Source organism: Neofelis nebulosa, chromosome 8 (assembly GCF_028018385.1).
Source record: "Neofelis nebulosa isolate mNeoNeb1 chromosome 8, mNeoNeb1.pri, whole genome shotgun sequence".
NCBI lineage: Eukaryota > Metazoa > Chordata > Mammalia > Carnivora > Felidae > Neofelis > Neofelis nebulosa.
In genome coordinates this window covers 50,381,605-50,399,695 of record NC_080789.1, presented here as the reverse complement: position 1 = coordinate 50,399,695, position 18,091 = coordinate 50,381,605, and the positions used below count along the sequence as shown (strand labels likewise).

Below are 18,091 nucleotides of genomic sequence, written 5' to 3'. Positions count from 1 at the left end.
AATTGGCTGCACTGTATGTATGGGTAAAAATAGCCCATTATCTAAGCCTGCTACTACTATTAATAAGGAGTTAAGGCTCTCAAGGAAATAGCAAAAATCACATGACTGTTTTACCATCCTGACGTGTCTCAGATCTCTGTATCCATCTAGGATAACATGAGTAAGTTTTTCTTATAGATAACAATGTCACACACAACTCAACCTTTCTAAATGCTTGCAAGAGCCTAGGCCCAGAAGCCCCAAACCTCACTTCCTCCCAGAAGATGTCCACCTCCCCTAAGCCAGACCTCCTCAGCCTTTATTCACAGCCCTTTTATATAAGCCTGCTACTAGTTAATAGGAGTTTTCAGGCAGTGACACAATGGCAATCACATCAGCGTACTCTTCAATACATCTTTTAAAGTAGGCCATAGCTCTTGGAATAGAAATGTCATTAGCAGGATCCCCACAACCACCCTTCCCCAGATTGATTTCACGAAATATGGAGAGAAAATACAGCAAGGATAATATTTTTGTTTCTGCTCATGAATCTCTATTTATAAGCACGCATACCTTTTAATTTCTAAACAACAAAATAACGAGAACCCTTTCATTAGAAGGATGAGAGACTGGCATTGATAAAAATGCCTCCATTAATAACATGGATTAATGGCCGACAGCAATACTTGGGGTCCTCCCTCCCTTGTGTTTACATTTACAGACTTGAAATTAGTAGTATCATTAAGAGGCCTCATTTGCAGGCTGGCAGCAGGTTGCCCCACCAGAAGTATGAGTGATGATTAGTTCATCTGAAGAGGAGGATGTTTATTGCTCACAGTTGGGAAGCTCAACCGTCAAAACAGCATGCGGCTTTTGCAAAAAAAGAAAGGGTGCATTCGTGTTGCTTTTCTCTTCAAAGCCCATCTTCCAAACGGGGGTTATGGAGGAGGAAGTGTATACTTTTATCCAAATGATCATTGCTGTCAAACAACCTAGTATAAAATAATTTCCACTGTGCACTGAATCATTGAGTCTGTCACTTCCATTTATTTCCCTAGAATCACTGCTCACGGCTTTTCTCTTTCCAAGAAAAGGTTAGTAATGTCTTTATTCTGTCACTCAAATTAATTTAACACATATTTACTGAGTATTTACTATGAGCCACATCAGGCCACCAGGATACAAAGGTAAATTAGACATTGTTCTAATCTTTAAAATCTTACACTAGGTAAAAAGCTGAAAGTTCTTCCTTTAAGATCAGAAACACGACCATGATGCCCACTCTCAGCACTTTCATTCAATATATCATTAGAACACCTAGCCACAGCAATCAGACAAGAAAAGAAAGAAAAGACATCGGAATTAGAAAAGAAGAAGTAAAGTTGTCACTATTTGCAGATGACATGATACTATAAACAGGAAACCTTAAAGACTCTACCAAAAACTATTAGAAGTAAAAATGAATTCAGTCAAGTTGCAGAATACAAATTAATATGCATAAATCTATTGAGTTTCTATATACTAATAATAAACAGCGAGAAAAGTAAATAGGAAAACAATTCCATTTATAATTGCAGCAAAAAGAAAAAAAGATACCTGGGAATAAATTTAACCAAGAAGGTGAAAGACCTGTAGACTGAAAAGTATAGACACTAATGAAAGAAAATGGGAAAATGAATCTTGTTAAAATGTCCATACTACCCAAAGAAATCTACAGGTTCAAGACAATCCCTATCAAAATACCAATGGCACTTTTTATAGAACTAGAATAATCCTAAAATTTGTATGGAACCACAAAAGATCCCCAATAGCAAAAGCGATATTGAGAAAGAACAAAGCTGAAGGTATCGTGCTCCCTTATTTCAAACCCCAGTACAAAGTATGGTAATCAAAACATATGGTACTGGCACAAAAATGGACACATAGATCAACAGAACAGAAGAGAGAGTCCAGAAATAAACCCACACTTGTACAGTCATTAATCTTCAACAAAGGAGGCAAGAACATACAATGGGGAAAAGACAGTCTCTTCAATAAGTGGTGCTGGGAAAACTGGACAGTAACAAGCAAAAGAATGAAATGAGACCATACGCAAAAATGAATTCAAAATGGACTCAACACTTAAATGTAAGACCAGAAACCATGAAAGCCCTAGAAGAACACATGGGCAGGAAGCTCTTGGATATCACTCTTAGCAATATTTTTCTGGATCTGTCTTCTCAGGCAAGAGAAATAAAAGCAACTGAACAACTGGTGCACACAACACTAAAAAGTTTTTGCACTGTGAAGGAATCCATCAACAAAATGAAAAAGCAACCTACTGAACGGGAGAAAATAAGTGCAAATGATATAACCAATAAGAGGTTAATATCCAACATATATAAAGAACTCACATAATACAATATCAAAAAAAAATCTAATTTAAAAATGGGCAGAGGACCTGAATAGACATTTTTCCAAAGAAGATATACAGATGACCAACAGATATATGAAAAGATGCTCATCATCATTAATCATGGACATAATGCAAATCAAACCATAATGAGGTATCACCTCACACTTGTCAGAATGACTAGACTAAAAAGGACAAGAAATAACAACTGTCGGCAAGGATGTGGAGAAAAGAGAGCCCTTGTGCACTGTTAGGAGGAGTGAAAAATGGTGTACTCTATATAGTATGTCTGTCTATCTACCTACCTATCTATACAATGGAATATTACTCAGCTATAAAAGGGGATGAGATTTTGCCATTTGAAGCAACGTGGATGGACCTAGAGTATATCATGCTGCACAAAATAAGACAGTCACAGAGAGACAAATAGCATGATTTCACTTATATGTGGAATCTGAAAAACAAAACAAAGGAATAAAGAGAAACAGACTCACAGATACAGAAAACAATCTGGTGGCTGCCTGAGGGAAGGGGGTTGGGGGAAAGGGGGAAATAGACGAAGGAGATTAAAAGGTACAAACTTCCAGTTATAAAAGAAATAAGACACAAGGATATAATGTGTAGCACAGGGAAAATAGTTAATATGCAATAACTTTGTGTGGTGACAGATGGCAGATATATGTAGCATGGTGATCACTTCGTAATATACATAAATATTGAATCACTGTGTTGTACACCCGAAACTTAATATGTCAACTAACCTTCAATTTAAAACATCCTTTTTAATTTTAAAATCTCACACTGGAGTAAGGGAGAGAGAGATTTAGACAGGAGTTGCATTAACAAAGCTATCTAAAACATAGAACGAACAAGCAAGTGATCACCCTACTTGGGTGGGTCAAGCAAGGCTTCAGAAGGGAGATGTCTGAGCCAATCACCAATGTGCACCTGGTATACTTCCAGAAAAGAAATGCATTCCTGCCGCAGCAGCAGCAACCAGCACCAATGCCCAGAGATCTGCTGTAACTAGTTCAGTGCGGTATGTGTGCAGAAAAAATGAGGTGACGGTGGAGTAGTTGGCAAGGACAAAGCAATGGAAGGGCATATTAAAGAGTTAATATTCGATCTTGTAAGCAATGAATGGCCACAAACTGATTTGAGTTTTAGAAAACTCATCATGTTGCCATTAGAGAGTGGACGGGAAGAAGGGTGGTAGGGTGACGGTTAGAAGCTCATTGTAACGGTCCAGGCGAGGGGAGGTGGGGGTGTGAACCATGGCAGTAGCAGAGGGGTAAAGAAGAAAGGGCGAATGTTTAAGACTTAGAAACAGAATAAAAAGGAAAGCGTCAGGGATGAGCATCCAGTTTCAAGCTTGGGTTCTTTGAAAAAGGGGATATAGAATCCAGTAGGTTCGGAGAGAAAGGCAATGAGTTCATCCTCTCCGTAACAGCAACAGATAAGGTATAAGAAATATTCTTCTTCACCCCTTAATCTGTTACTGGGTACCATTTATGCTTCCATGTATTTTAAAGCACTAATTCTAAAAACGTTAAAAAATACTTCAAGTATTTCAGAGTGAGAAAGCTTAGTAGCAATAGGTAGAATCATTAACAGAGAGATGAGGTAGGAACATTAGAATTGCATTAATGAGGGGCGTGTGGGTGACTCAGTTGGTTAAGTGTCTGACTTCAGCTGAAGTCAAGATCTCACTGACCTGAGGCTGAGTCCTCAATGACCTGGGGCTGGGTTCGAGCCCTGTGTCAGGCTCTGTGCTGACAGCTCAGAGTCTGGAGCCTGTTTCAGATTCTGTGTCTCCCTCTCTCTCTCTGCCCCTTCCCTGCTCACACTCTGTCTCTCTCCCTTTCAAAAATAAATAAATATTTAAAAATTAAAAAAAAAAAAAAAGGAATTGCATTGATGACATAGGACTGTTTGCCTAGAGCAAACACAGGAGATGCAAAACTCTGATCAGACAAGAATCCTGCCAGAAGCAGAGGTGTGACACAGTTACTCATGCATGGGGACAAATCATCTTAGACATCATAAAGCCAAAGAATTTGATTAGGAATGTTTGGGATCAGTGACTGGGTTAAAATACCAGAAAAGGGAAGCACAAGGACAGAATAATGTCACCTGATAAGGGGTGGGAAGGGGCAGAGAGAGAGAGGGAGACACAGAATCTGAAACAGGCTCCAGACTCTGAGTACTTTGGTTTGGATTGATAAAAATAAGTGAGCGAGTCAGGTGATTCTTTCTGGTTTGGTAATAGCAGTGATTGGGTAAATGAAAAAATAGAAGAGGTTAATACAGAAAGAGAGAGAGAGAGAGAGAAACCCACTAAATAAGAAAGGATGACAGAAGAGGCACAGGATAACAGAATTGTCAGAGTAAAATATTGGGGTCATAGATAAGGGCAACTTCCTATATATAAAGGCCAATTTTAAACTTAGCAGTGAATAAGACATTTTAAAGGGCAAATCAGAGCAGAGACAGAAACGATGAGCTGCCTCGGTCCCAATATTACAAGAACTCTACCACAGATGAGAGCATTTTATAGCAAAGAGCAGTGAAATCTAGACGCTAAGTGCTGGCCAATGCAATAATGAGCATTACTGTAAAATGATTATTGCTAAAAGAGAAAAGTAGACTAATTTGGATTTAATTCCCAATGTTTGAGGTAAAAATACAAAAAGAAATACAGAGAAAAGTGGAAAAAACTTGAATTTAATGAACAGAAAGAATCCTCTGATTCACTGCTGGTAAATAATGGACAAGTGGAAATTGCCAAATCTAATTCTAGAGTCAGTCCCTAATGAACCTATTAAAAACCATTGTGGGCAAATAATACAAGTACAGAGGCCCAGATGACTCTCTCCCATGTCACTTGTTTATGAAGTCAAACAGTAATAGACACAATTCTGTGGGATGAGAATTTTCAAAAGAGTTTAATTCTGCAAGCTAATTGCATGTAATATTCATGTGTGAGTTTGTTTTAAATATATATTTGCATACACACACGAATACCTCCATCTATGCATATATGTATGAGACTATATGAAGACTCACAGCCCCAGAAAAAAACATCTGAAAAATTCAACTCTGTCAATTCAGTTTCAGCAGCTGTGTAGCATGAAAAGCGAAGAGCTGTATCCCCAAAGGGACAAGCTTGGGCTTCAAAGGCCAAAAAGAAAACAAGAATTCATGGCACAATGGATTCCTAAAGCAGTATAGATAGGTAAGTGACAGCTTACTTGGGAGAATGGGTATCCCACCTGGTGAGACCGGGAGGGGGACTTGGAGCTCACCTCAACAGGTGTTCATTCGTTGGTCCCCTGTACCAGTCTCCTCCCTTCCCCTATATTATCACCACTTATATTTGACGATGTGTTCAATAGATACTCTAGCTAGCAAATATAATCCATGAAGCTACAAATTCAATACAATTTAATCCAGGACCAAAATGGGAAATTACTTTGATTTAAATATTGGTATTTCCAGGCTTTGGTCCCACACTGCTATTTTATAGTTTAGGCATACGAATTCTTTCCCAATCAAGCCCATAAATGCCTCAATCTTTGGCAACCCCAAGCACAAGGTCAAAATGGCCCTTCAATGTGTAATTAAAGGAAAATCTCTATTACTTGGGAATTTAAAATAATATAATAATAATAATAATAATAATAATAATAATAGTGATAGTCATAATAATAGGCTGCTGGTATTGACCGTCAACTAAAACAACCTTGAGGGGCTTTTAATCTCATGCTATTATTTCAAGTATAAAGCAATAGGGATTATTCTTACCAAGAGACAATAACAAGCTACAAGTTTGGGGTGGTGGCTTTTAATCACTAATGAAATGGCAAAAACTTAACATTTTCTTAATGTTAATCTACCAGGAAAATGACTAGAAAACAACGTACAAGGCAGCTTTAAAAGCAGAATGTTTGTCCTAGACAAGAGCAGGGAAGGAACAAGATCATTAGACAACAACAGTGAGGGCTGCCTGTTAATGAGGCGTATGTAAAATTTTTCCTACCTGATTGGCTGACATTTTTCTTGCCAATGATGCTAATATTCACCTTGCAAAGTGAAGTCATTTTACAACATCAGGACAGAGAATTAACTCTGAAACATCCAAGATTTTTCATACTACCGAACAATCTATTGTTTATTTCTTTTGTTTTACATTTATTTATTTTTGAGAGACAGAGAGAGACATAGCACGGAGGGACAGAGATAGAAGGAGACACAGAATCCGAAGCAGGCTCCAGGCTCTGAACTGTCAGCACAGAGCCCCAGGCGGGGCTGAAACTCACAAACTGTGAGATCATGACCTGAGCCAAACTCGGAGGCTTAACCAACTGAGCCACCCAGGCGCCCCTGAACAATGTATTGTTTAAATGGAAACATACTGACCTATTATGTGCCAAACTTCATAGAACAAGAGTCCCGAAACCCTCTAACTGGTCCTTTGGGCTGCCTGAGAGGTATTACACAGGGTAGGGGTTGTATCAGTTTCTGGTCCTCCAGTGCCTGATCAAAACCCTAATGTCAAATGTGAACAGACAAGCCCAATGAGTCTTTTAAAATTTTAACTGGCTGGTTGTTCAGTTACTTTTTTCTAACTAGCTAAAATATATATTTTTTAATCTTTTTAAAATTCAAATGAGTTGCCAGGTAAAATATAGGACGGCCATTTAAATTTTAATATCAGACAGCAATGAATATTTTTTTCAGTATATCTCAACACTGCATGGGATATACTTCCATTTAAAAAAGTATTTGCTGCTCTTCTGAAATTCAAGTTTAACTGAGCATCCTGTATTTTATTTGTAAAATCTATTACAGATGAGCTTGCAGTGATATAAGGGAAATCATCAGGGTAGGAGGCAAAAAGGAACCAAAACCAAAGATCTGAATGATTGACATATAGTGGATGTTTCCCATGTTTTTGTTCCTTCCTCCTTTCCTCCTTCCTATCTATTTTTGCTCCTCTGCTAGGCGTTAAAGGAATACCAAGAGGTTTATTTTCCTGTCCTCAGTGAGCATCAACCAAAAGCAAAGTCATATAAGAAAATATGGCATATGCTCGTGCCAAAGAGGAAACTAGGAGCAACTTCCTACAGAAATAGAGAGCAAATCTAGTTACATGCGTGTTCTTTTTTAAAAATGTTATTTATTTTGAAAGAGAAACAAAGAAACAGAGAGCACAAGCAGGGGAGGGGCAGAGAGAGAGAATCCCAAGCAAGCTCTGTGCCGTCAGTGGAGAGCCCAGTGTGGGGCTTGATCCCATGCACCATGAGATCATGACTTCAGCTGAAATCAAGAGCCAGACATCTGGGGCACCTGGGTGGCTCAGTCAGTTAAGTGTCCAACTTCAGCTCAGGTCATGATCTCATAGTTTGTGGGTTCGAGTCCCACATCGGGCTCTGTGCTGACGGCTCAGAGCCTGGAGCCTGCTTCAGATTGTGTCTCCCTCTGTCTCTGCCCCTCCCTTGCTCACACTCTGTTTTTCTCTCTCTCTCTCTCTCTCTGTCTCTCTCTCTCTCAAACATAAATAAACATTAAAAAATTTAAAAAACAGAGCCAGACATTTAACAGACTGAGCCACCCAGGTACCCCAGGACCAAAATCTTCTATAATCTACATAGATTATTTTTTCCAAAGTAAGACCAGCAATGATTTCTCTAATGTTGTGTCTATGCTATGCCACTACGAACATGGAGTTTAACTTCAAATGCTTTGATATTAGTCCACTTATTGTGAAGAGGCATATTTTAAACACTCTTTTCCTAACAATGAAAATACATGCACACTACAGAAAAAGAAACTTTAAATACATCTCATGCCCATTAGAATGGCTACTATATATTTTAAAAAAGAAGAAGAACAAAGATAGCAACTGTTGTTTAGGATGCAGAGAAACTGGGAACGCTTTTGCACTGTTAATGGGAATGTAAAATGATGCAGCCAGGATGGAAGACAATATGGAGGTTCCTCAAAAAAATTAAAAATAGAATTGCCACATGATCCAGCAATTCCATTACAGGCATATGTCCAAAATAATTGAAAACAGGATCTTCAAGAGATATCTGTACACTCATGTTCACAGCAGCATTGTTTACAATAGCCAAAAGATGGAAGCAACCTGTGTCCCCCAATAGATGAATGGATAAGCAAAATGCGGTACCTACATATAATGGAATATTATTTGGCCATAAAGTAAAGGAAATTCTGAGCTGTATTACAACATGGATGAACCCTGAGGATGTTATATTAAGTGAAATAAGCCAGTCACAAAAACCCAAATACCGGGTGCTTCCACTTACATGAGGTACTGAGAGTAGTTAAATTATAGAGACAGAAAAGAGACTAGAGTCCATGGCATGGACTAGAGAGGGAAGGTGGGGATGGACAGTTATTGTTTAATGGGTGTAGAATGTCAGTTTTGCAAGATGAAGAGAATTCTGGAGAGGGTTGCACAACAATGTGAATGTACTTAACACTACTAAACCGTATACTTGAAAAAGGTTCAGACAGCAAAATGTACATTTTGTATATTTTACCACAATCAAAAATAAATCCATGATAAAAATGTTTAAGGATAAATACAGGAATATTTCATGATATATTCTTTCTTGCATTAATTTTTAGGTTCCACTTCTCTCTTTTTAAAATCTCTTTTGAAAAGGATATCCTTTAAAAAGGATAAGTTCTGTCTCCCCAACATAACTCTAATTTCCACAGGATCATGGGCTAGATCCCATGATTTTGGGTACACAGCAGACTTATAATCATCTTCGGTAGTTAACTGAAATGAAATTAACATAATAATGTTTGGCTAATCTTCTTTTGAGCCTCAAACATTAATACTCTCTACATGAGCTGAGCATGATCAGCAGGCAAAGGAGAAACTCTATCCTGCAGGAACATCTATTCTAAAAGACAGAAAAGCCTGAACAAAAGGAACTCTATTTAATTCTCTTAATGAAGTACCCAGAGGACTACTGGCACTTCATAAACCCCCCACCTCCAAGGCCTTCAAGGGCTGAATGATTCAGTATCCAGATACTCTACACCTTTGCTCCTACTCCCCCCACCCCATACAAATCATCTGCTCTTGTTAAGCTGGACTATTCATTGTTCAAATTTGCAACACTGCTTCTGAACCTTTGTTCACACTATTTATTTCTCCTGCTTAGCATTCTTTCACCGCAGTCCAACAATGCCGACATCTCAGTCCCTGTAGGAAGAGATTCCTCATGAATAGCCTTTGGCGACTGCCATCTTTGCTGTTGGTGCTACTATCTGTAATTGTCACTTGCTGGGATTTTTTAAAAGTCTATTACGCATGTATTATCCTTTCTCAATGAGCTCTAGTCACCACTTCGAAACTGTATGTCTGCTTGTCTCCTTGACTTTTCCACTTGAACATCTCAAAGTTACCCCAATATCAAAATACCCCAAACTGAACTCAAGACTATCCCACAATCAGAGCCTTTTCCAGTCTTGATGAAGGGCCCCTACTACACAAGCCAGAAATCTATGACTCATCTTCATTGCCTTCTCTCCTCCCATCCTCCACATGCACCTATCTCAGAATTCTGTTAATGTTATCCCTTAAATATCTCTGCATTCACTAGCTTCTTGCTGCCTCTACCACTGACCTAGACTAGCACAGATGTAATGGGTTTGATTGTTATTTAGGAATGATAAGGCCAACAGATCAGAAGACAATGCCATTGAAAAGGCAGTTTATTCTACTCACAATTCCTAAGGGAGGAAGTGCGTGTCACAGCGGAGGGGCGGGGGGGGGTTTGCATCCCGGGATTCACAGGGGTCTGTGAGGAGGCAGAGAGGCAGGGAGGAACTGTGGGCAAGAATCTTTATTGAGGTCTTCATGGGAAGGAATGGGCAAGGCTGGGTAAACCGGTTTAGGATTGGCTGGTTTGAATAATTTCAGTGGGCTCTGGGGAATAGGGGCTGTCCCTAGTTGTCTGCTATCTGGCCCTGGTTCAAGCAGGTGAATAGTGGCCCAGCCTGTGAAAGCCCAATAAAGGAGATGGTTGGTGATGAGGACTTAGTCAGCTATTCCAGAAGAGGAAATGACTGGCCTCCAGCCAAGGCCTCAAAACAGAGTCAAGACAGTATTTAAATAACTGTATTACAAACATCTCACCTGGGCTGGGTTTTTTTTTTTTTCTTTCTTTCTTTCTTTTTTAAAACCATTCTTTTTTTTTTTTTAATGTTTATTCATTTTTTGAGAAAGAGATACAGCATGAGTGGGGGAGGGGCAAAGAGAGAGAGACAGAATCCGAAGCAGACTTCAGGCTCTGAGCTGTCAGCACAGAGCCCGGTGCGGGGCTCAAACCCACAAATCATGAGATCATGATGTGAGCTGAAGTCAGACGCTCAACCCACTAAGCCAGCCAGGTGCCCCATCACCTGGGCTGTTTATTTTAGTAGCTTCATAATGGTCTCTGTCAGTCACGATCTTCTACCTGTAACTCCTTCTCTCTCTCTCCTAGAAGCCTTCAGTTTTCCTATTTCCTTAGAAAAAAGACAGAATTTGCTAATATAGCTTGTGAACCCCTGAATACTCTGGTCCCTGTTTATTTCTCAGGTTCAGTTGCACTTTGCTTCCTGTAACTATATATTCATTCTTGTCTACTTGTATATACAATCTGTCATTTGTTCCACAAAAAGGTACTTCCTGCTGAGAATATATCAGTTGCAAGAATTCTGATGGACATCTTAAATTAAAACCATTTACAGGATTTATCTTTATTTGGCAAATTATGTAATGTTATTTAACTTTGATTAATCAGATGGTGCTCTCCATTATACGTATTTATCTGCACCATTAATATAAACCCTGAAGTTAAAAGGGCTGAATTTATTTCCACATAAAGAGTAGCTTTCAGATAGACATCTTAAATCTGGTTGTTGAGTCTTCCAATGAAAATGTTCTAATCAGACAATCCTTGTTTCAGGGAACTTTATGAGCTAACATAGCCACAAATTTTGCTTTAGAATGTGCCCGACAATTCCATCAGACTCATAAACATCCTCAAGATCTAATGGTAACATGTTAAAAACTCATTTAGAAAATCATTTCAAGATGAAATTTTTCCTACCGCATTTAGATTGCGGAAATAGGATATGAGAATGTGTTTTAATTTCTCTTTTAATGATGCATTATCATCATTTTAAATAAAAAATGTTTTTGAGGTAGAAGTAAGTTTATTTGATCCTCGGATTTGTCATAATTTCCCTGACTTGAATTTTTTTTAAGTTTATTTATTTCTTTTGAGAGAGAGAGAGAGAGAGAGAGAGAGAGAGAGAGAGTGTGTGTGTGTGTGTGTGTGTGTGTGTGTGTAAGCAAGCAGGGGAGGGGCAGAGAGAGAGGCGGAATCCCAAGCAGGCTCCACACTGTCAAGTGCTGAACCAAATGCGGGGCTCAAACTCCCCAACTGTGAGATCATGACCTGAGCAGAAATCAAGAGTCGGACGCTTAACTGACTGAGCTACCCAGGCACCACCCCCAACTTGAAACTGTTTCTTCGTTTTATAGGTGGTGCATCAGACATAAGTGATTTGACCTCCCCCCTCTCTCTCCTAACACGATTCTGTGTTTCAGCTATTTCCCTAGAACTTACTGAGCACTTTCTATATGGCAGACACTACAGCAGGCCCTAAGGATCAAACAGTAGACAGGACAGAAGATAGTCCTGTCACTGGGAAGCTCACAGTCCGAAGAAGTAACCAGCCATTAGGCAGTCATAACCCAGCATGTGACCTACCCTGTGGGAGGTGAGTGTGGCGTGCTATAAAAGCATGTAGGAAAAGGAATAACCTGAACCCACGGATCGCGGAATGCTTTCTGGAGGAAGCGGCATCTAAACTACAGCATAAAACAATCAGCCAGAGGGACATTCCAGTGAAATTTCAATTTAAATAGAAAGAGCGCTGACTGAAAGTCTAACTATACGCATTCTGGCTATACCCAATTCCTTCACTAACCTCTGTCATCCTGAGGAAGTCACCTCAACTTCCAAGGCCTCACCCCAAATCTATAAACTAGGGGATGGCACTTGATAAACTCCTTCCAGGCCGGGATTCTCATTATCGGTGTCTGAGCCTTCCTAGTCTGGGTCTCCATTATCTCTTCTCTCTTGCCCGCCTAGCTCCCCTCAACGCCAATCCATCCTGCACACTGTCACCAGATTTGGCTTCCGAAAGCGCTGCTTTATGCCAGTTCTCTGCCTCCCTGGTATTAGTGGCCCTCAAGATAACATCTCATCTCACCTCCGTTACCAGTCCCACCTTATCTCCCCAGGATGAGCCCTCCACCCTGAGCAGGTTACAATGCATACCCGATGCTGGGATCCCTCTTAGCTGTTCCTCCCTGCTAAAGAGCCCTCGGCCTCCTCTCTGCTCTGATCATTTCTTCTATGGCCCAGGAAGCTCATATGGCCCAGGAAGCTCACTTTCTAGCCTTCTCTGTGAAACCTCCCCAGATCACTCCAGCCTTCCCTGTCTCCTCTCTCTCTGAACATTTACCACACCACTTATCTGAAATCCCCTTTTGATTACCCAACACTGCAATCTGTGTTATTTTTATTTACCTAATGATACTGTGAAATTTTTTAGCTCTTAAATCCTTTTATTTATCTCCCCTCCTTACCTCCTTCCGTGGTAGTATTAAGCCCATACTACGTACTGAATTGAATAAAAAAAAAGAGAGAGACATAGATTTTTACCTACTTCCCAAAAGGCACGTGTGCTAGTCCTAGAATAAGAAAGAAAACATTCCTACCTCTTCAGTCTACCTCTCTCATTCCTTTCCAAGGACCAGACATCTCTCAGCTAGCAGACACAGCCCAGTGGAAAAAGCACTGGACTGGAAGCCCAGAATTCCAAGCTCAGTTTGTGGCTCAGCTGGTCTCCCGCTGGCTAACTCTAACCTCATTTTTCAGTCTCTCTGTGCCACAGTTTTCTCACCTACAAAATGGAGGAGATTGGTCCAGATAGTATTTAAAGTCCCTTTTCAGTCTCAGATTTGTGGGGACACACCGATAAGCAGAGGGGTACCTGGTTACACGGGGAGGCACTGCTCAATGTAAGGGAGTCTGAGACAAGAGAGGAGATGAATTAGATTACAAATTCAATTAAAAAAAAAAAGCACGTAAAACCGTTGTGCGGGTGAGGCAACAGCCTATCGTCTGAACACTTCATCTCTCTAGGGAGACAGCTCACAACACCAGTCAACCATCAAGCAATTCAAACTTTCATTCTTTCTTAGAGCCTTACAAACACAGATCTGGGGTCCTGAGGTGCCTGGACACTTTTCAAGCCCTTGGAACGGCTCTATCAAATGATGAAACTGTATTATAAGACTTAGGGAACTATCACCCGACTGTATTTGCAGAGTGCAAAGGTTTTATTTTGTTTTGGTTGCTGTTCTTGTTTGCTCGTGTTTTAATGCTTCGTGAGAATGGATTTCAAACTTTCTATCTTGGAATCATTGATCTGGATGCAACATTAGCCTGGAGCAGGAAAGGGACGCAATAAAAATGAACCCAACATTTCAGGGATATCTCGGGAACACCTGGACATGCCTCATGGATGCCTAAGACATCAGTGATACTCCCACAAGAGTTACCTGCATGGAGGTAACAGGCAAAGAAATTCAGGGCACATTTTCTCAAAAGTACTTATTTCTGTTACAAAAATTATATAGATATATTTGTTTATTATTTTCAGATAGGTAGCACCCAACATGTAACCAAATACATTCCTTCCTTCCTTTTCTTCCTCTATTTTTGTTTAGCACTCTTTTTATTAATGAGGAAAGGGAAATGTGACCTCTCTCTTGGAGATGTCTCTCCTTTTAGACTTACTGGCTTTTTAATTCCTCTCTCTGGCTTATTTAACATCTCTGAGCCTTGATTTATTCAGCAATTAATAATGTAGGCAAGGTATCTTAGCAGGATAGGATCTTTTATTGATTTATTTATTCATACTGACCTCATTCCAAAAGCAATTTAAAGAGAATACTTGGCAAATAGTAGGTGCTGAATAAATGTTAGTTTTCTTCTCTTTTCTCTATTTAAATTACCCCTGGTTTTCTTAAGAGGGAAGGATTAACTGAAAATCAAGAGAAGTTTAGGAATAGAGGCTATGGACGTAAAATATTAGTAAGTGATAATGGTCAATCTTTTTTAAAAAGCTTCCGCATCCAGGGGCGCCTGGGTGGCGCAGTCGGTTAAGCGTCCGACTTCAGCCAGGTCACGATCTCGCGGTCCGTGAGTTCGAGCCCCGTGTCAGGCTCTGGGCTGATGGCTCGGAGCCTGGAGCCTGTTTCTGATTCTGTGTCTCCCTCTCTCTCTGCCCCTCCCCTGTTCATGCTCTGTCTCTCTCTCTGTCCCAAAAATAAATTAAAAAAAAAAAGTTGAAAAAAAAAAATTAAAAAAAAAAAAAAAAAGCTTCCGCATCTGAAAGAATGACACTCTTTCACAAGACACAGGACATCTAGAAGTGGAAACAGGAGGCTATCCAAGGAAAGCAGGGACAAAGGCAAGCGTCTGTCTACGATAAAAGAAGTTATAGGCGGGAGGATGTTTTTGTGACTAGAACAGGTGTTCCTCTGAGAGCTCAGCAGCCCAAAGCCAAAATACAGGGTTTTATTATAATTACGTTTGAAATTTATACAGCCTTTGTACACTGAAAACACCAACCAACTCTTCATCATTCCGGCTTCACAGCCGTCCTGAAAGATTTTACCAGCTGGGCCTTTCCAGAAGTGACTATGATCCACTGGAAATCAAGTGACTATGAAGCTGAAATTGGTATGCTGGGTAAAGCATACCAACTTCACCTCTCTGGACTCGGTTTCTCTATCTGTAATATGGGCTAGCTGAAATCCCCTTCCAGTTCTAAAACCCCACAATTCTACCTTCCCAGCCATGGAAAGTGGGTAACTTCACCAAACCTCCCATAGTACCCAGCTGAGCAAGGTGTGGTATCCTCCCCCTTTGTTCTCTGAATTGTATGTCTCCTTATAAAGTTTTTCACATTAAACAAGCAAAGTGTTAAAAGACTGAGCATTCTTTCTCCAATCCCTAATCATTTGCAATTTTAGGTTAGCTCTGTCATTACAGATACATACATTCATAATCGTAAAACTTTATCAAAAACCTACCTAGCATGCCAGTTCACATCATTAACAATTCTGACTTTGCCACGATTAGTATTCCTTTTCCTCATCACGTCATCATGAATTAAAGTCATAATCTATAAATAGAGGGTGTACAATTTCAAATAAAAACTCGATTGCACTTAAAGTCTTCTGTAAATAGAGCCAGTAAATTCAGGAGAGAAGGACTGGGTCAAGACTGTGAAAAGGGCTGTCGGTGCAGACACAAATTCATTCTCCCATTTTTGGACACCTTCCTGTACCTACTTTAGTCATGAAAGTTATATCTTACATTAGCCATGCCAGGGAATTTCTCTTTCAAAAGTGATTCGATGCCTTCCCCAAATTGCATATGATTTGCCTTAAATCAGTAAGATTTACCCACTGTGATAAGTTAGCAGTCCTCCCCGGCAGGTAAATTGAGGTCAAATAAAAAGAAACGTGGGGTGCCTGGGTAGCTCAGTTGTTTAAGTGTCCAACCTTGACCTCAACTCAGGTCATGATCTCACAGTTCACAGGATCAAGCCCCATGTTGGGCCTTTTGCACTGACAGCACGGAGCCTGCTTTGGATTCTCTCTCTCCCTCACTCTCTGCCCCTTCCCTGCTTGCTTGCTCTCTCTCTCTCTCTCTCAAAATAAATAAATAAACTTAAAATAAAAAAGAAATGTCACTTAGAATGAGATCACAAGCAGAAAATCACCTCTTAGTACCCCCTGAGTTCAGTTGTGATTTTTAATCAGCCCAAACAATAAACAAAAAATGCTTATACATACAGATAAACATAACATAGTACACATGTAGTATCATATCTTTTAAAATAAACTTAGGGGCGGCTGGGTGGCTCGGTCGGTTAAGCATCCGACTTCGGCTCAGGTCATGATCTCACGGTCCGTGAGTTCGAGCCCCGCGTCGGGCTCTGTGCTGACAGCTCAGAGCCTGGAACCTGTTTCAGATTCTGTGTCTCCCTCTGTCTCTGCCCCTCCCCTGTTCATGCTCTGTCTCTCTCTGTCTCAGAAATAAATAAACGTTAAAAAAAATTTAAAAAAAAATAAAATAAACTTAGATTTTTTTTCAAATCAGTATAAATTTATATAAATTTTATGAATGTATATTTTGATAAATAAAATGTATCTTCCAAATACCAATTAAATAGAGATATCAGCTCTAATGATTTTGAAACGTTTACTTGCTACATTATTAATGGGAAATCTGGGCCAATTCCCATGTATTTCAACTAATGCCAAAAGATATAAAATGATTCCATTTATAATTCAAAGCCTGGAGTCACTGCAAGTAAAACAGTTTTACTGTTAAATATTGCAAATCATTAGTGCTATCAGCATACATGTCTTTGGAGAATAGCCTCATATCCTAACACAGGCGAACCTCCATTTATTGCAAGCATAAGAGTAAGTAAAACATGCCATACTAGCAGAACGCATCTTAACCCTCCAAGGATACTACCCTCCTTGTTAAAGTTTCCCTTGATAAATATGAAAAGTAACAGACAACTAAGACACTATTAGCTTAGAGTTCACGTCTCAAGGATCGAACGTGGGGGGCTTTTTCTTCTGATTTGGAGAAATCTCAAAGTAACCATGAAAGAGTTCTTTATATGAATACCAGGAAAGGAGATTTTAAATTTTTTTATGTTTTCTTCATTTATTTTTGAGAGAGAGAGAGAGAGAGAGAGAGAGACAGTGCAAGCAGGGGAGGGACAGAGAGAGAGGGAGACACAGAATCTGAAGACAGGCTCCAGGCTCTGAGCTAGCTGTCAGCACAGAACCCGATGCGGGGCTCGAACTCACGAACTGTGAGATCACGACCTGAGCCAAAGTTGGAGGCTTAACCGACTGAGCACCCAGGCACCCCTGGAAAAGAAGATTTTAAATCTTACAGGTTGCTGTGGAGCTCATGTACATTGAAGATACTCAAATACTTCAGTAAATATCCCCATATCTTTCTGATGGAGGCAAGTTGTGATTTGTTCCGTTTTGTTTTGTTTTTTCCTTAACACTTTATCATTACCTGTCAGCAGCCAGTGATGCATTTGATATTTGGCTTCATTCCTAGACCACACATAGAAGCCGTCCCCAAAATGAATTATCGAGTAACTGGCAGTGCGAACTGTTTGAGCTTCAATTTTGAAATTTATCTTTTTTTTTTTTTTTCTTTTTTCCTCCTTACATAATCAAAAGCTCAAGTATCTGGGGAAGCCATTTTAACAACTCTGCTCTTAAGTAATAATTAAAGCTGCTGCCACACAGAGGTTTTATGTCTTTATAAATGTCAGCCCAATTCTAACAAATCCGACTTTCTTTCAGCAGCTCTAACACCACATCTTGGAAGAAATAAACTTCTGAAACGTCTTTTTGCCATCCAGACATTTATAAATCACGGGCCAAAGTTAAGACCGAAGTGCGTACCTTTCCCTGATACCTGAGCCCACAGTGACCGGCGGGCATTCTAGCAGCAGAACTCTGCCCGAATCACTGACGCTGACGGCAGACAAGATGCT

At 39.9% G+C, this 18,091-nt stretch overlaps 1 protein-coding gene across 1 annotated transcript in view; it reads right to left on the bottom strand.

Annotated features, from left to right (window-relative positions):
- The window catches only part of GRIP1 (glutamate receptor interacting protein 1), a 684,772-nt gene that overhangs the window by 438,247 nt on the left and 228,434 nt on the right, over positions 1-18,091 (bottom strand). The gene's annotated exons all lie outside the window — the stretch shown is intronic.